Consider the following 17,742-nt stretch of genomic DNA (forward strand, 5'->3'; position numbering starts at 1 on the left):
AACTAGAGGTAATGTACTAGAGGCTACATCAGTGTGATTAAATCATGTGAGACATTAACTCAGTGTGACATGGCTCTTGCCCACATAGGGGAGTATCCTTACCCCTCGAGGGAAAGACTACTGGAAATAGTCTCTGTCTGACACTACCTCTAAATCACATCCAAACATTGCTTGGGAAGGCAGGCTGGAGGTAGTGATTGTACTTGGGGCCTTTCTAACAATCTGTGAGGTTGGATTTTCCCAGACCAGGTCACTTGCCTATGCCTTGGTTGTGTGTCTTTAAATACACCCAGTATGTCCTTTTACCTGCATTGCTTTACCTACCTCCTTGTTAAAGATGATGTGCAAATCCAAAAATATCTCATGAGGTCAAAGTATAGACAAGGCATATGCTCTCTCTGGGTAAGGCAGATCAACCCTGGTTTCAAGGGCCCAGGGTGCTAAGCTGGATAAACTATTTTCTGCCGAGGGAAACAAATGTCAGAAAGGGTCAGAGAGGAAAATGTTATTTTACTTACTCAGCCTCAGAATGCCAGCCTCTGCATCTGGTCTTTTGGGCCCAAATTTGTACACTGTAGAAAGGTCCAGATGAAGTGCTTAACTGGGCCTTTATGAATAACATTTCATCAAACCCCCGTGCATTTTAAAGCTAATAAAGAAAGAGCAGGAAAGGCAGTAAAATGCCGAGTCCCCACTTAAGGCATGCATACCTGGCTTCTCCCAGCCTCTGAGCATCCTTGGGTCTCAGTATTTTTATCAGGACCAACAGTTTAAGCCCAGGCATTCTCACTTGGCAGGAACTGAGCCCTCCTGCCAGCATCCCCAAGGAGGGCCCTCAGCACACCCACGGTGCCACTTGTGCAGGTTCTCCTCACACTCCATTGTTACCCCTCCCCAAGAGTCTGGTAATTGCCCTGCACAGAGGAACAGCTCAGGTGTGCTGCCACAGTCAGGAGCAAATATTGCCAAAAGGATTTAATTTCCTTTTCTCCTTCTTTGTAGAATTGCTTGGCAGATATTCTCACCAGCTACCTTTGAAGGCAAAGCACAGTTTGCCCCCAGATGAAGAGCTCATGAGGCCAGTTACCAGCTCCTATATCTACAACAATGGGCACATTACACAAAACCATTTGGTTTTCAAGGTCAGTGTCCAGGATTAGAGAATCACCCATGTGGGAAGGATGGAAGCCAGCATTACTGCCACCAGGAGATCTCAACACTCTATAACCTTTCCATCCTACCATATGCTTGCTCAGTTAAAAATGAGTAGTTATTAGAACTGGAGAGAAATTGCCCATTGCAATGCCTTGATAAAAGAAAAAAAAAAGTATTAAATAGGCATTTTCCCTTCAGATACTTAATGAAAACCTTAGAAAAGGTCCAGATAGGAGCCAGGAACAGCCATTGATACCAGAAACACACTATTACACTTTGTGATGCTGATGAAACTGCAGTATTAAGACAAATGATACATAAAGCAATGCTTTAAATTTGTGTTGGATAGAAAACCTTTTAAGCAGAAGTATAGAATAAATAAAGTGCTGCTTGAATTCTTAACTCACGCTTTTGAGTGAAATATGTAATTTTTTCTCTTTCTTTTATTGGACCTTCTCTAGGGATATAAATAATTACTGTATTTTTGCATGCACTTACCATCCTTTTCTTATCAATTAACATCATTTTTCATGTCTTTTAAATGACAGAAATTGCAATAGCACACCACCATAGCCAGTGTGGTATCTCTACATCTCTTCAGTCTAAAAGACAAATTTCCATGTCTGTTTTGCTATAACTGTACCTAAGGAGTGACAGCAGGGCATATCCATAATGCTGTTTCCAACACTTGTACTGAATTTGTTCTAGCTATTCTTGCTCAGTTTAAACTGTTTTTCACAGGCTTAACCCAGATCTCACGGAAGGCAGAAAGAGTTTGTAGAATCACAGAATTGTAGAATCACAGAATTATAGAATCATAGACTAAGCTGAGTTGTAAGGCTCACCTAAGGGTCATCGAGTCCATCTCCTGGCCCTGCACAGGACAGCCCCAGGAATCACACCAGGGGCCTGCGAGCATTGTCCAAGCACTTCTTGAAGTCTGTCAGGCTTGGTGCTGTGACCATTGCCCTGGTGAGCCTGTTCCAGTGCCCAATCACCCTCTCAGTTAAGAATTTTTTCATAATATCTAACCTAAATCTCCCCTGACACAGCTTCATGCCATTCTTATCACTGGTCACCAGAGACAAGAGATCAGTGCCTCTGTTTGCCCTCGTGAGGAAGCTGCAGATGGGCATGAGGTCTCCCCTCAATTCTTTAGTAATCTCTGGTGCAGTGTCCTGAAAAATGAGATGAACTGTTTTCCCTCTGGGAGAGCCAATCAACAGCCTCTTCTGAATCCCACACATTTTATACAATACTGGTTAATTGTTTAAAGCTGTAGAGGTGTCTGATTCCTCCTGGCCTCTCTCTGTCATTTTCTGTGAAACCTTGAAGGACCTGTCAGCTCAGGACTTTGCTGATACATACATTCCTACACATACAAGTGAAACAAAAGTGAATTTAAGATTATTCTGAGTTTCAATAAATGTTTTTCTATGAGCTTTTTCATTCTGTCTTGTTTCTTCTGAACTCCCCTTTGATGCCAGACAATATTATCATCTAACTGAGAGCTAAAGACCAAGCGATACAAGCACACTGTGCATGAAGGTAGTTGTCTTTGCTTCCCAGTGATAAGCCATTTGAAAGAAATTACAGCTTTTCTCTATTATTCATGGGGCTGATCCAAAGCCCATTAAAATCAATGGGGAATTTTCATATTAGTAAGTGTTTCAAAACTGATTTTTGGGATGCAAAGCCCATATTTTTAAAGTTGTCGGAGAAGAAATTTAGGAAATAGGCAGGCAACAAAAAACAATGAAATAACTACTCATTTAATGAGCTACTACTCATTAACTGAACCGTAGTAACTGACAGTATGCACAATCTTAATTTTTTATGAATTCACAAGAAAATGTTAATTATTTTTTAGCCACTATGACTCAAGAAGATCATTTATCCACAACACTTCATCTAGGGATTCACCTCATCTACTCTAACATTGTAAAAGGGATTCAGGCTGAAGGGTATCCTGTGCTGCCTGAGTAGGCTTTTTCACAGTTTCTCCCATTACAACTGCTCCGCTTTCTTTGAAATGCTACAACATACATCTTTCGCTAGAAAGAACAGAACAGGGCTTTTCATGGTAAACTGCTGAAAGTTTTCTCTAGCCTATTAAATCTGTGATTATTGTACACAATATAGAACTGACTCAGCTTCAACAGAAGAGGTTGAGAAGTTCAAACTCTGAAACAAGTCCTTAGATGTATTGTTCAATTTCTTTGAACAGAAATTTCAGTACGTGGCATGTTTTGCTGGCAGAAATCTCACTGTAACTGCCTAAATTTTATACAAGTTCTAGGCAGATTCTGAGCAATAGTATCAGATAACTAAAGCCCTTCTCGTGAAGCCAACCCTGAACGCTGAAGGTTTGACCCAGTAGGATCTGCAGAAGCAAAGGACACTAATGACCCAGCAGCATTTACTTGTGTACTTCAACGTAGAATCAGGTTTAAGCAAATCATGTTCCAGGTGCTGCTCTAAATGCTTTTCTTCTAGAAGAGAAATCTTCAATGCAAGAGTGAGGCAGTGAGTTTGATGGACCCTCTGTCACAATTATTGGATACTTCTATTCAGAAAATAGTAGAGGCACTGCTATTCTGAAACTGAATGCATTGGCCAGACTGAGTGTTTTAAAAATTATGCAGCACTTCATCTTGACAACATGCCTTGGCTTAGCCAGAAGCTACATTTTTTGATTAGTATATTCAGACACTTTCTTTTCTTTATGTTCAGAATCCAACTGTTCTGCAGATCTGAAAAACAGAACAAAAAGAAAAATATGCTTTTAAAACCAGTCTGACAACTGCAATTAAATCAGTCACCCACTCAATTTCAGATATTTGTAACATCAGGTAATTTAACAAACACCTTTCATCCATAACAGCTCAAGGCATGTTTGCTTTTAAAGCACTTCAGTAGAAAATTCCAGCATTCCTCCCCCACTAAGATCCTTTTATAAAGAATGTACTTCTAACTACAGAGACTGAAAAGGGTTGAATATTCACTAGTTTATAATACTCAGCATGGATCACAGACTCCTGGGGGAGCTATGCCTAGAGAAGGACAAATTTACCACTTCTTGAGGGAAAATATTTAAGAATAGCAAAGAAATTGCTATAGAATCATCATAGAATATCCTGAGTTGAGAGGGACCCACAAGGATCATCGAAGTCAAACTCCTGACCTTACAGAGGGTAACCCCCAAAATCACCCCATGTGCCTCAGAGCACTTCCAAATGGTTCTTGAACACTAGCAGGCTTGGTGCTGTGACCACTTCATAGTATTTTAAACTTCAAAGAAGTAAGTGTAAGTAGTGTAAGTAGTGACTCCCATTTCTGTTGTGTTCCTGTGTATTCCTATTATGCTTTGAAATCAAAACAGGTGCTTGTGTTCCATCCTTGGCAAACTATGTAACCAGCAAAATTGCTGGAAACGTCAGTTCTTACAGTTTGCAGCCCTGTTCTGCAGGAGTTCAAGACAAGCTGAAACCTAGATGGGTACATCCAACAGAGCAATCTGTCCATAGGATGCTTCTTCAAAATATTTTAAATTAAACAGAATAATTTTCTGATATATTCTCCATCAATGTGCCAGGAGAAAATCTACCCCAGGATATGGTTAAAGATTGCTAGATTTTTTGCTGACATGACAAAACATGATGTCATTATTTACAGTCTTTCTACAATTATGATGAATGTGTCTCAGTTTAGTAGGCCTAGCAATTTATTTGGTCTTTCTTTTTTAAAAAATCACCAAAGTTTTCTTCCCTGTGGAGAATATAATCTAGTACACTGAGCGGTGCAGTTAAGGGTAGGATTCAAATCTTGGGGAGGATGCATAGGCTATATGTTTAATCAATGACATTAAAAATTGCAGCCTGATGAAACATCTGTTCAAGTCAAAAGCACTTCATTGGCTACATTTCTGCCAGCATTGCTTCCTCTGGCAGGTGTTGCTCCCACCTTTTTGGCAGGAGCTGACCCGAGGACTACGCAAAGGAAGATGAACTGTGCATCATATGTGTCTTGGATCTGATGCAGGATGCACTGGATTGTTCCTTTCAGATCTGATTATGCTAGTGAATTGCACAAACTGACCATGTGAGTTAACCTTTTAAAATATGTGATCAATAATTTTACTTTTTTTGTTTGGTTGGTTTTTTTAAATTAATTTTGTTCAGGTACCATATTAGAATAAAGGGGGATGAATAGTTAGCAATGGTTTTATACAGAAAATGAAAGACTTGCATAGACTAGAAATAAAGGTTTAGAAAAATGACTTAGAAAACATTGGTGAACACAAATAAAAGGAAGTGCTGAGTGAGAGGAAAGAACTCTTACCTGTATATTATTAGTACTATGACCTCAGTAGAATGAAAATAATTATTGAAAGAAAGTTATTTTCCTTTCAGTTCCTAAGACAATTTAGAGGAGTATGGGATGCAGGTTGGAACCCTTAATTTTATAAATAAACTGGAATAGTACATTTAAATATTTTTTTTTTAATTTCCCCAACAAAATAAAGAACTTAATTGGATGAAATATGTGGATCATACATAGACATCTATAAAAATGTAAATTAGGAAATAATGTTTAAATTTTTTAACAGATGATGGTTTACCATTTAAAATCTCCTTTTATTTCTAATTCTCTCTCTCTCCATATAAAAATCTAATTTCTATATTATGTAGTTAAAAAGAGGACATGTAGACAGAAGATAAGGAACATAGTTCACACAGTGAACACCGTGCAGGTTCCCTGAGCTGAGTTTCTGAGCCAATTACCAAAGAATATGCAAAGTGAAAAATGGTACTGCAAAGTTCTCATTTAAAAAAAAATAATTATGATGGGATCCTAGACTACAGCATGACTGAAAGTCAAACTGCAAATCATTCTACATTAATTTGCTTCATATGTTATAACAAAAGAGGAGTGCTGGCTATAAAATGACCACATCAAAATTAAATTCTCCCAAAACTGAAAAAAAACTCAGAAATTTATGAACTTTTTTTTTCAATTTTTGATTTTTCTAAGAAATAACCACACCTGTACTTTTTCCCATCCAAAAGATTTTTAAGTGGCCATTTATAGTGAAATACCACTTTTCACAATCTATTTCTCTCTGTCCAGAGTTATTAACTCTGCTAAAATTAATAATTGCTTTTGCAATTCAAATTCACTTATTCCAATCATGTCAGAGTTCAAAAGAACAATTATTGATATCAGCAAATTTCTCAAAGAACCACACTCCTTAAGCATCAGATAGCTAAGTAAACATAGTAAAAAGGGATTAACGATATGCTTGTATTACAGTTCTTATAATCTTAGAACATCATTAATTAAAAGTGAAATTAACAAAATTAAAGCTCTTGCTACACATAAGGAAGAAATGTGATTTCCCTGGGCTCAATCTGAAGGCCACTACCTAAGAAAATCTACAATCTGTATTAAATTATGTTGTTTTCTACTTGTATAGGTGAAGCTGGAATGGTGGAACACAACATTAGAGAAATGAACCATAAATGATTTTTTTTCCACATTTCTGCAGCTGTTCAAATCAGATTAAAGTGGTGACTACATCAATTTCCTATCAATGTAGGATGTGTGTTTCATGGGAGAGGATACAGTGGGCTACAGATGTGGCAAAACACACATTCAATAGTATTTTACTTCCAGCTGCTGATTAAGTAAGTAAATTCTCAAAAGTTTGTAGTTCATTAAACATCAAAATTGAAGACAATTCAATTTAGGTATAATATGACAACTCTAGCCATAAAGCTAAAACACACTTTAAAAATACAGATATGCATAAAATTCTTAGAAGACACTCACTATAGTTTTTTTACTAACTTCACACATCCACAGCATTGTTTCAGGCTCCTTAATATATTCTTAATATAATCTTTTTATAAATCAGAAAGTTTTCTAGAAAAAAAATCCAAAACAACAGTTCTTCTACAAGCCTCTTTTGGGGATAATGACTGTTAAAAATTCAAGGTATAGGTATTCAAAATATAGGTAAAACACGCAAAACATTAACCTATGCTTGCCTAAAATAAGCAGTGTGATACGTGGAGGTTGAATTGCCCCCACTAAAGATGGGTCATTTTTAGTGACTCTTCAGATAACCTAAACACCTGCTTACAATGTAAAAACCAAAATTATATAGTAAGAATCTAACTCAAGTGCTACAGAGCTTTTTCATTCCCTTCTCAGCACTAGTCTATTTGTACTTCCTCGCTTTGTACCTTAGAAAATAGATGTGTCATGCTGTGGCTTAAAAACAACAGGCTTTGAGTGTGGAGGCAATTAGGAGAATCAAGATTCAGAGACAAAACCTTTTCAAAGAATGAAGCTCCAGATCTTCTCTGAGGGTTATCCAGAGCAGTTATAGATGCCTCATCTCTGGAAACATTCAAGGTCAGATTGGACGGAGCTCTCAGCGATCAGATCTAGTCAAATATGTTCCTGCACATTGCAGGGGGCTTGTACTGGATGATCTTTAAAGGACTCTTCCAACCCAAACTGTTCTATGATTCTATGTTTATATGATTATATTAGAACTAAAGCAGTTTCAGAAGGTTCTTCAAGCAGGACAGTCTGCTGGTAAAGAAAATGACAATATATATCACAGCACTCTGATGAAATTGCATTGAGGGAAAGCAACAACTGTGAGAATTGAGAGTTTAGACAAAATGTTATCATAATATGGAAATCAGTGAGGACTCATAAAATTTCACTAAAAATTTTATACTCTCTTTTTCCTGTTGCAATCAAGTCACGGCTGTAGCAGAATGCTGTGCATTTGCTGCCATTCTTGATGTGGTCATCTTGAACACTTTGATGCATTGCACAGAGCCACGTGGCCACACTGAAAGCCAGTGCTGGAATGGAGCCACTGCAACGTGTCTTAACCTCTGTGTAATCAGCACTGCCTCCTGGGACAGTTTTGGAGAGAATACATGGATAACAGCATAACAATCAGGGAACAACAAGAACTAGGCATCCTAAACTTTGGGGTTTTTCTCCGTTGTCTATTTTGGTTGCTTAGCCATGTAGTATATATATATATATATATACATATATATATATATATATATATAATTCTTCTATTTGGTTTGGTTTATTCTTCTTAAAGAAGAGATCTTATACAGACAATCCAATTTCTCTAACCAGATATAGAAAAAGACCATTATTTTTCTCCATTTGCTGGACGTGACTCCTGGGGTTCTGTGCAGAACCAGGAATTGAACTTGATGATCCTTATGGGTCCCTTCCAACTTGGCATATTCTGTGATTTAGTGATTCATTGACCTCAGAGGATAGACTTACACCATAAAAATTCACTGACAAGGAGCAGTATCATTTTTTGGATCTTCAAGTGCCAACTGATTGAAAGATTTCAAGCAACAGCTCTGGGATGGTTCATAGTTGTCATAAAATATTCACTGATTTTTGAAATTTTGCAGCTAATTTTTCCTGTCTCTTTGGGAGCACAGGCATGAGGATCACTGACCCTTTAGGTGTATGCAATCAGGACCTGAAAGCCTGCCAGCATGGCTTGGCAATTACTTTTGTTGCTGGAAAAAAACATGGGACAGCCAGGTATTGTCTGTCTCATAGGAGACCTTGAAGAGTTTCCAGCTGCATAAGACTTTGATTTAATGAAATAGGTAGGAAATAGCAGAGAGTTTTAAAGTAGTCTGGTGGAGCAGGAATGGTAATGATATTCCAATTTTGCTTTTAGCTACATGTATCAATACAATAAGAAACACCTATTCCAAATTATGAAAGTATCCAATAAAGTCAATGATGATGAAGTACTCAGACTATTCTGATGAAGCGATTTACTTTAAAAGGCTCCTTCAACTGAGCTATTCCCATTTGTATAACAATGAGAAAAACAACAAAACAGACCTGAACCTGAATCTCTCTACCACAGGCGAGTTCTGTTACTGAGTTTCTGAGCCATTCCCTTCTCTTTGAAGGATAGTTGGCACACAGTGTAAGCAGTCAGAAACGTAAATGTTGCAAGACATCTCTGAATGATCCTAATTATTTTATATACTCTCTAACGAACAAATAATATATTAAGAGATGAGTTGTCCAGTGTTTAGTGAACTCAACAGACGTAGGAACCCTGTGTTTATGTGCTGTCTCAGTCCAGCTTAGAGTATGGGATAAAATTCAAGTCTTCTGGGTTTTGTTGGGAAGTGTTTGAGAAGTAAGGAAGGAAAGCAGTGCAACTCTGAAGGCATTTTACACTATATAAAAGAGTTTGTTAAGCTTGATATCATTCATCATAAAAAATGACTTGATTTCCCCTGGGTAGGCAGGGCACATGAATCCTTCTCTATCCCCATTCTATCTATAGGGAGTATAACCCCCTAATGTTTTAACAAAACACACTCTTTGCTTTCATTTGCTTTTATCTAAAATGGCTTATAACTGAACATAACAATTTGTACTTCAAGAAGTTGAAGAAAACATTTCATTCAATCAAAAAGAAAAAAATTATAATTGTCTGAAAATACCACTAAAACCAGTTTCATTAGCCACTTGTATCTGAACCAAAAAACTTAGAGATATTATACATACAAGCCTAGTCTTAGGCTTGCCCTAACATGGAATGGGAATTTTCTAAAGGCATTAACATTTTTGTGGACAGGAAAGCCATTTCTATGCAGCTAAGGAGGAATCATGAGAACATAATATAACTATTACATGTGACAACATGATTATGCAGATTGTCTGCAGATGTGAACCAAAGGAGCTCTAATGAATTCAGTGGGGTTCTGCTGATTTACATTAGCTGATGATCTCAATTTGCGGCATTTTGGATGAAAGATAGAAACAATTTGTCCTGATTTTTTTTCAGAGATCCTAGAATACTTTCCGAAATCTCCAGTCCAAATGTTCTGATTAAGTGCTGTCTTAGAATGTCAGACTACTTAACCCTGCAGTGCTATCCAAAATAATTGCAGAGTAGTGTTTAAACAGCAAGAGACCGTGCCATCGATAAAAGAGAAACGTAGCAGAACACTAACTTTTGAGGTGAGAGCAGTAGATAAAAATAAGATCTAGGTTGAATCAAATCCAGTTGGCTTCACTTGTACAAGTTCTCAAAACCCTGCATGTAGTTGTATTCTATCCTTTAGTGATTCACTGATAATGAACGTGCTGACATTGTTGACTTCATCAACAACCACATATTGGTTACATGGAACTCAGGGATGCTGAAAATGCAGACTGCCACTACTGTAGCGTTCTCATCTTGCAAAAACTTGTCAAAAGTCAGGGTGATGAAGAAATGGAACTCAGAATGAGGAATACCTACCTGAGATAGCTTGTGTTGTGGAATTAGACTCTCTATTATGATTCTTCCTAGTGAGCAAACATGTTCTGCACTGTCTGAAAAGTTCTGGTTTTGAAGAATCTTATATCTAGATAATACTGTAAAATATGTTTCACATTTCCCATAATCATTTTTAAAGAGATACTATGAATTCTACAACAGTTCTGTTTTTGTGATTACCTATTGCTTGATATAAATTGAATAATTGGAACTCAATTTAATTTTTGCTTCAGTGGAAGGAAATATGATATCAGTTTTTATCTAGAGTTAGACGAAATAGAAGAAGATGGTAACACTTCAAGAAGCTGGGCCTTGATGTATTAACAGTTCTACAAAAAATCTTTTATTCTGACTTCACTAAACCTCTGAAATCCTTTTCAGGAAAAAGCAACAGTTCTTCTGGGAAGAAATATTTCCCCCACTTTCTTGACTCTCGTACCTTCTCCTGTCATGCAGACTGATGCTGGTGAAATTGGTGTAGTTTTGGATGTATCTGTCTTCATGTTGCGAAGTGGTCTCTAAAGGAGAGAGTTCTGGAGGCATGTGCTTAGCAGAGACATTTTCAGCCATATGAATGCGGTAAAAACACGGCCAGTAAACAGTTTATAGGTACAAGGCCTCTATTCTGACTTTCCTGTCTTTTACAGCAGAGCAAAATTTCATTTGGAGGAAAATTATTCTGTGCTTCATAAGCAGAAAAACTTCAAGGGATTACACCAAGAGTAATTACTTCATGGAGTTTGTGTCTTCTCCATAAGAATTATATACAAGGGTTACTTTGGCTTTGTAACTCTGCCTGGTCTAATTAAGAGCTGTCTATGGTAAGTTCACCAACAAAGATCTGTTATTTGTAAAACCCACATGCTTTTATTTTCTGCACTTACACAGTTTTCTATTTCTCTACTTTTAACTTCTCCTAGGAACAATGAGATCCAAATTCTACACGGATGAAGTATTAAATCTTTATAGAAGCAGATGTTGCATGTGTGCTGACTGCATGAATTATCAGGTACACGGCCCTTAAAGAGACTGGCGTGCTTGCCTACAAACATTATGTGACTTAATAAAATGTCTTTTATATACTAGCAGACATATGTGTGTTTGCAGTAGGGCTGTGCTGCATTGCATCTGAAAGACTTGAATAAATCCAAGAGCAAACTGGAGTTGATATTAAATTCTAGAAGTGAGAACATCTGCATTAAAGACAATGTAACTCCCAAGAGGGCACTGCACAATTATGTCAGGTTTTGCTCATCGTGATATACAGAGTTTGGACTGTGAGGCCAAATTCTGTGCAGAGGTAAATTGATACTACTGCCTTCAGAAGAGGTCTGCTGTGCTTTTAGTATCACACAATGTGTTTCTTAATTAGAAAACCTACTATAAAAATATAGAAATAACCATAGACTTTCTTATGCTTTCTATTACAAAACTCTTCTGTAAAGCTATTACAAAACTCTTCTGTAAAGCTATGACAAAATGTTTTCCATGAATCAAATAGTGTATCATGAAGGAGAAGGTAATGGAATACACTAAAATACTGGAATTACTTAATCATGAGAAATGATTATATTGTAGCATAAATCCAAATCCCATAGAGTGCACTTGGAAAACATTCCAAGTTACTGAAATTTAGTTCTTCATCTGAGAAAGGAAGGCTGAACCAGTATTTTGCTACCACAGTACCAGCAGAGGTTCCTCCACCAAAAGCCTCTTGTTTTGAAAGTACTTGATACTGAAGATTACAGAAGAAGGGTTTCTTAAGGTCTATTTACAACTGCTTTAGATGTTAATCATTCTTTCATGGCACTATTTCAGATTTAAAGCAGATTTATTGCTAGCAGTTGCTGAGTGACTATCAGAGACAGAACAATTTACTTCAGTAAGCAGAGAGGTTATGGAAAAAACTATGAGCAGTTAGTTTAACCTGCCTGGGAATCATCTTGAGCATCCAGAAATTAAATGCTTATGTCTAAGCTAGATATTACGTGTGTCTTTAGTGGTTGATGGAGACAAAAATGACAGCTTCATAAAGGGAGTTCTTCTGACCTGATGTGTTTGAATCAGACTGCAAAATACTAATTTCCCTCTACAGATTATAAAAGGACACACTGTAACTTAGACTTCACATTGTCAGCTGTAGGCATTCACAGCTAGATGAGACAAGTCCCTCTTATTTAGACTGGAAGCTTTAATTACTGATTTATGAAACTTAGGTGTCACCTTTAATTACTGATTTATGGAACCTAGGTGTCACCTTATTTTCCCTTTTTTTTTTTTTTTTTTATTTTACCCCCTAATTGTCGCACCCACATGTTCCTCACAGTTTTGAATTAAAATATAAGGAGAGGTCCTGAGATCTGTGTAACTGTTTCCATAGCCTCGGCCTAAGAAACAGCTTCTTTAACACGTTTCTAACTATTTTGCAGTGTTCATAAATGTTGGAATATCCAACTCAAGTGAGATAAAGCACTGAAACTCTTCAGGTAAGGTTGAATGTGGGTGCTCATTTCCTTTATCTTGCCTCTTGGTTAATGATGATTCCTACACACAATAAAAGAGCATTTCTGACCTTGATTTTTATCAAGTGGGAAAATTGCAAAACTGATTTTGAAATTGCTGCTGTTTGTCATTAGTCACTCCAGAAAAGATGTTCAGGCACTCCAAAAGTGGCAATATGTCTTATGGATCCTACAAAAAGCTGAGAGGCTCTGGTCTATAATGTTCTTAAGTTTGAGAGAATATAACATTTAGATGGAATGCAGAATTAGATTCAATAGTTCTAAATACAGCTTTACCATTGGCCTCGAGTGGGACTGGATAAATAATTTCCATTCTCCCATCACCACAGCAGAGAAATTAAAATATTACTAAGGGATTTTTTCTTTAAAGGGCTGTTTGGGGAATTTTCTAATTCTTGTGGTACACTTGAACATGAACTATTATATAAAGCTATTAAATAGCACCTAGATGTTAATTCAGTTATGGCTCATAACAGCTTAGCTGAGAAAAGGATTTCTTAGTTTTTCTTCTCTTTATACAATTGCTGTAGTTTTTCATTCTTGTACTTGGAATTAAGGCTTTGAAGTAGAAGATTGCAGAGGATTTATTAAGATGTTTAATGATGGATATTTGTTAGACTTTTTTTTTAGTTAATGGGCCAGCTAGAGTGTTTAAATTTAGGAACATTCAAAGCCTCTGCCTATGGGGAAGGAGTAATTATGTGCAAAGAGGTTTTAGAGAAAGGTTCAGCATGCAAAAAAAATATTTTCATACTACTAAACTTTCCCAAGTAGAGGAGGCTAATATTTGTGTTACCTCATTTCGAAGGTACAAGTTTTCCTGAGAAGCTTGGCATATGCCTAATAATTACTGTAAAACTGCAAGGAAATCAGTCATTCCAATTTGCTTAGATAAAGTTTCTTTGAACTGCCTTCCAACACTGGACCCCATTCATAGCACGTTTCATTCTAACAGAGCTTCCACTGTCTGCTATAGAGGGGTAGTTTGCGTAAGTTTTATGAAGCACAACGTATGGAATTCCACATGCTATTTGTAACAACCAGTGCATAAATTACATGCACTTTAGCAAAGACCTTTATCTGCAGTGATAAAAAGAGATGTGTGTTTTCAACAACATGATATTTTCAAACAGAGCAGTTTCCTCCGGATTTTTTATCAATATCAGTGATGTTTTCTGAAATGTTTTCTGAAGTTTACTGTATAGGTACATTTTCGAGTCCAACAGCTCATCAGTTCTTACAATATTCATGTTTAAAAATTGGAATAATTTAGCAGCCTTCTATGTAAAATCCCAAGTAGGATACTGCAGGTGTCTAGCAGGCACAGAAAAAAAGAAGAAAAAAAAAGAGATGCTTACCACCTTTTTCATTTCTGGAAGAAAAAAAGGTTTAGTTTTCAAAATTAATGGTAACCAAATGCTGATCAAGGGGTAGAATTAGAGATGGATTAATTGCTTCATCAGGAGGAAAATGTATGTCTCCCTCTCCTTCACAAGAAACTAACCCTATGTTGTAAAATGAGCTTTTTAATACAAGTTAGCATCGTGTGCAAACTGAACCATATGTACTAGATAATATGTTATAAAGAATGTTGCATATCTGTTTATGTGCCACCTGCCAATGATAAAATACCTAACATTTATGGTTATTCTATTAAAAAAAGAAAACAAAACCAAAAACCAAAAAGCAGAACCAAAAACCCACCCCCAAGCTATCTCCAGGCTACACACAGTGCGCAGAAATATGCTTTTATTCATTACTGTGATTGTTTCTAAATTCTTATTTGAAAGAAAGAGATAAATTACAGGAACCAAATTGTGAAATACGTCTTTCCTGGTCAGTCTGTCGAACAGATTTCTGTGATAATGACAGATTACATAGACACAAGCTGAGCTAACTTAGAAATCTCTTCTATTAACCACAGTTGGAAGCAAAGCTACTTTTGTTTTGATGGAGAAATATCAGAAAAAATTATTAAGCAGTGAGATTTAAAAAGAAGATATACAAAGAGAAGGTGATTGTGCGATGGTCTGTATCTTGATAAGAAAATATTTGCATTTAGCTAGTTCTGGAAGCACCATATAAATATAAATTAATGCTGTAGAATAAGATTTAAAAAATAATCCATTTTAGTTCTACTTAACATATCAGCTGGATTCTTCAAATGTGTGGAACAACTTACTGTGAAAGAATTGCAATAGGAAGTACTGAGCTTCAAGTAATTGTTCTTCACTAAGTGCTTTTTGAACCTGCATTTACTTCTAGGTACTATTTTGAACATGCAATGTAGATTGAATCCAGTTTTTTCCTCTGGGAACCAGCCATGATGACCCAGTTGCTGAGTAGCTCTGTGCTATCAGAGGAATTTGTTTTAATTATAGAGACATATTTCTCTCAAAGCTGAAATCATTGCTGAAATCATTGCTGAAATCATCATCATCATCACCTTTGTTAGTGTGTGGATACTCCTTTTTTTGCTTTGCCTATATATTTCAGCCGAAGCTGAACTCAAGCAGCTAACATCATGGAATGGGCTGCCCAGAGAGGTGGTGGATTCACCATCCCTGGAGATTTTTAAACGCAGATTGGACGTGGCACTGAGTGCCATGATCTAGTAAATGGACTGGATTTGGACCAAGGGTTGGACTCGATGATCTCAGAGGTCTTTTCCAACCCAATCGATTCTATGATTCTGTGATTCTATGATTCTATGGTAAACTGGGGATAACTTGAACTTTAGGACATTAAAAATAAGGGCATATGGCTTTTAGAAACAGTAGATACTTTATTATTCATTCTCTTCTTTAAGCTTTTTTTAAAGATTTTAAGCTGACTCTTACATTTAAGATTTCTTGAAGATATTGGATTGCAAACACAGTGGAAAGTAAAACAATTACTGGGTGTTATCCATTAGGAAGAATTCAAATAGCAACTGCTAACAATCTGTAACACCAGGGTAGTTGTGGGCTTTTCTCTATGTCATAAAAGACCCTCAAAGTTACCATAAAGCTTCATTCACTTTCAGGGTGATAGGTTACACATGTGAGGGTTTATTTTACAAGCAAAATCTGCATGTAAGCTGTAAAGTGCCTGAATGCTTGGATTACAAGATGGAAAAATAAACAACTGCAATTAAGGGATCAAGCATTCCAATATTGCTCCTTTTATATCATGTGATTTTATTTTCCTAAAAGCACTTCAGAGAATTATCCTGCCAAGTTAGGACCTTTAATCTCTTCTGAGATGATCGATGATATGTGGATATTCTATTCAGAAAAAGCAGCATTAACAGGTTGACTATAGAAAAGATTTTCTGTGAAATCTTCCCTGAGTCCTTTGTAAGCTTTAAAGAAAAGTTTAGGTATTGAAATCATCTGTCTAGTTTAATTATTCATGATTCATTTTCTAGAGGAAATTAAAATTTCCTTCATCTGAAGGTGTATTATATACACTGAATTTTAGCCTAAGACAGGTATTACAAAGAGGTATATATAGATATAGATGTATTTTTGAAGCTTTTGTAGGTTTGGAAAGCACTTACGAAATTAGGTGCTATAAAGCTAACATTCTTCAGTTTATACTACATTGTGCACTGATTGTAAAGTTCATGCAGATCTTCTTAGAGATGCTATTTTCAATATTAAAAAGATTTAACTGAGTATACCACAAGAGAGTATTGTACAGTGACATTGCAAAGAAGTCTAGTATTTTCACTAGTTGTTAACACCCTACTTTCTTAAAGACTTAATTTTTTGAAGTGCTTTGTGAGAATGTTACATTTTCAGAAGTGTGAGAGATTGTTCTACTTTATATTGATATATTTTAAAAAATTCTATTGCAAAAACCTATTTTTTTTGACAAAACTCTACTAAGCTGTGTAAGTTTTTCCTAAATGATTTTTTTCTCTGACTTCAGAAGTCAGAGAAAAATTTTACTATCATTAACCAAAGAATGGAACACCAAGTTGTAGCAGAAAAAAAGTGGTCTTTTGCACTAAATTCAGCTATTTACTCAAAGCAATCCACTAAGATGCAGGAATGTCTAAAAATTAAGGAAAAGAAATAAAAACAAATACTATATGTACAAAAAGGACCAAATTACATACTATTCTTCCCCTGACTTGTTATCTACGTGGCAAGGTAATATTATGTGTATTTTCCTATAAGCACAATATCTTTAATCACCATTGAAACTGGATGAAGAATTTTCTACGTTATCAACAGAATACTTTTACTACGTCAACAGCCAAAATATCTGTAAAGAAAAAGTGATATATTGATTTTGAGGAAATAGTGCCACCTGCTGAGCCAATATCTTCCATCCAGTGATGTGAACTTGAAAAATCTTCCACTCCTTAATCTTTGAACGTGATTCTCACGTTTATAACGAGGATTTTTTAAATTAAATTTATTCTACTATCACTTAAATTAAAGGCTAAACTGTTTGGATGTAGCCCATACTTACTAATAAGCCTGTGCACTCTAGCACAGGAGGCTCAGAACCCCTGTGATATTACAAGTGCTGTTGGAATATAAATAACGAAGAACAAGTCTCCAGGCTCTTATCTAAGGAAAGGAATCCACTCTTCCCAGCTGAATTTTACTGACAATCTTCAAGTTTTTTTGCAAATAGCTAAGCTGGGGGATTTGTTTTAGCTTAAGTTAAAATAAAATGTGTCCTATGCACAGCAATGATATTTAGGTCAATGCA

This window comes from Pseudopipra pipra, chromosome 5, assembly GCF_036250125.1.
Source record: "Pseudopipra pipra isolate bDixPip1 chromosome 5, bDixPip1.hap1, whole genome shotgun sequence".
Classification (NCBI taxonomy): Eukaryota; Metazoa; Chordata; class Aves; order Passeriformes; family Pipridae; genus Pseudopipra; species Pseudopipra pipra.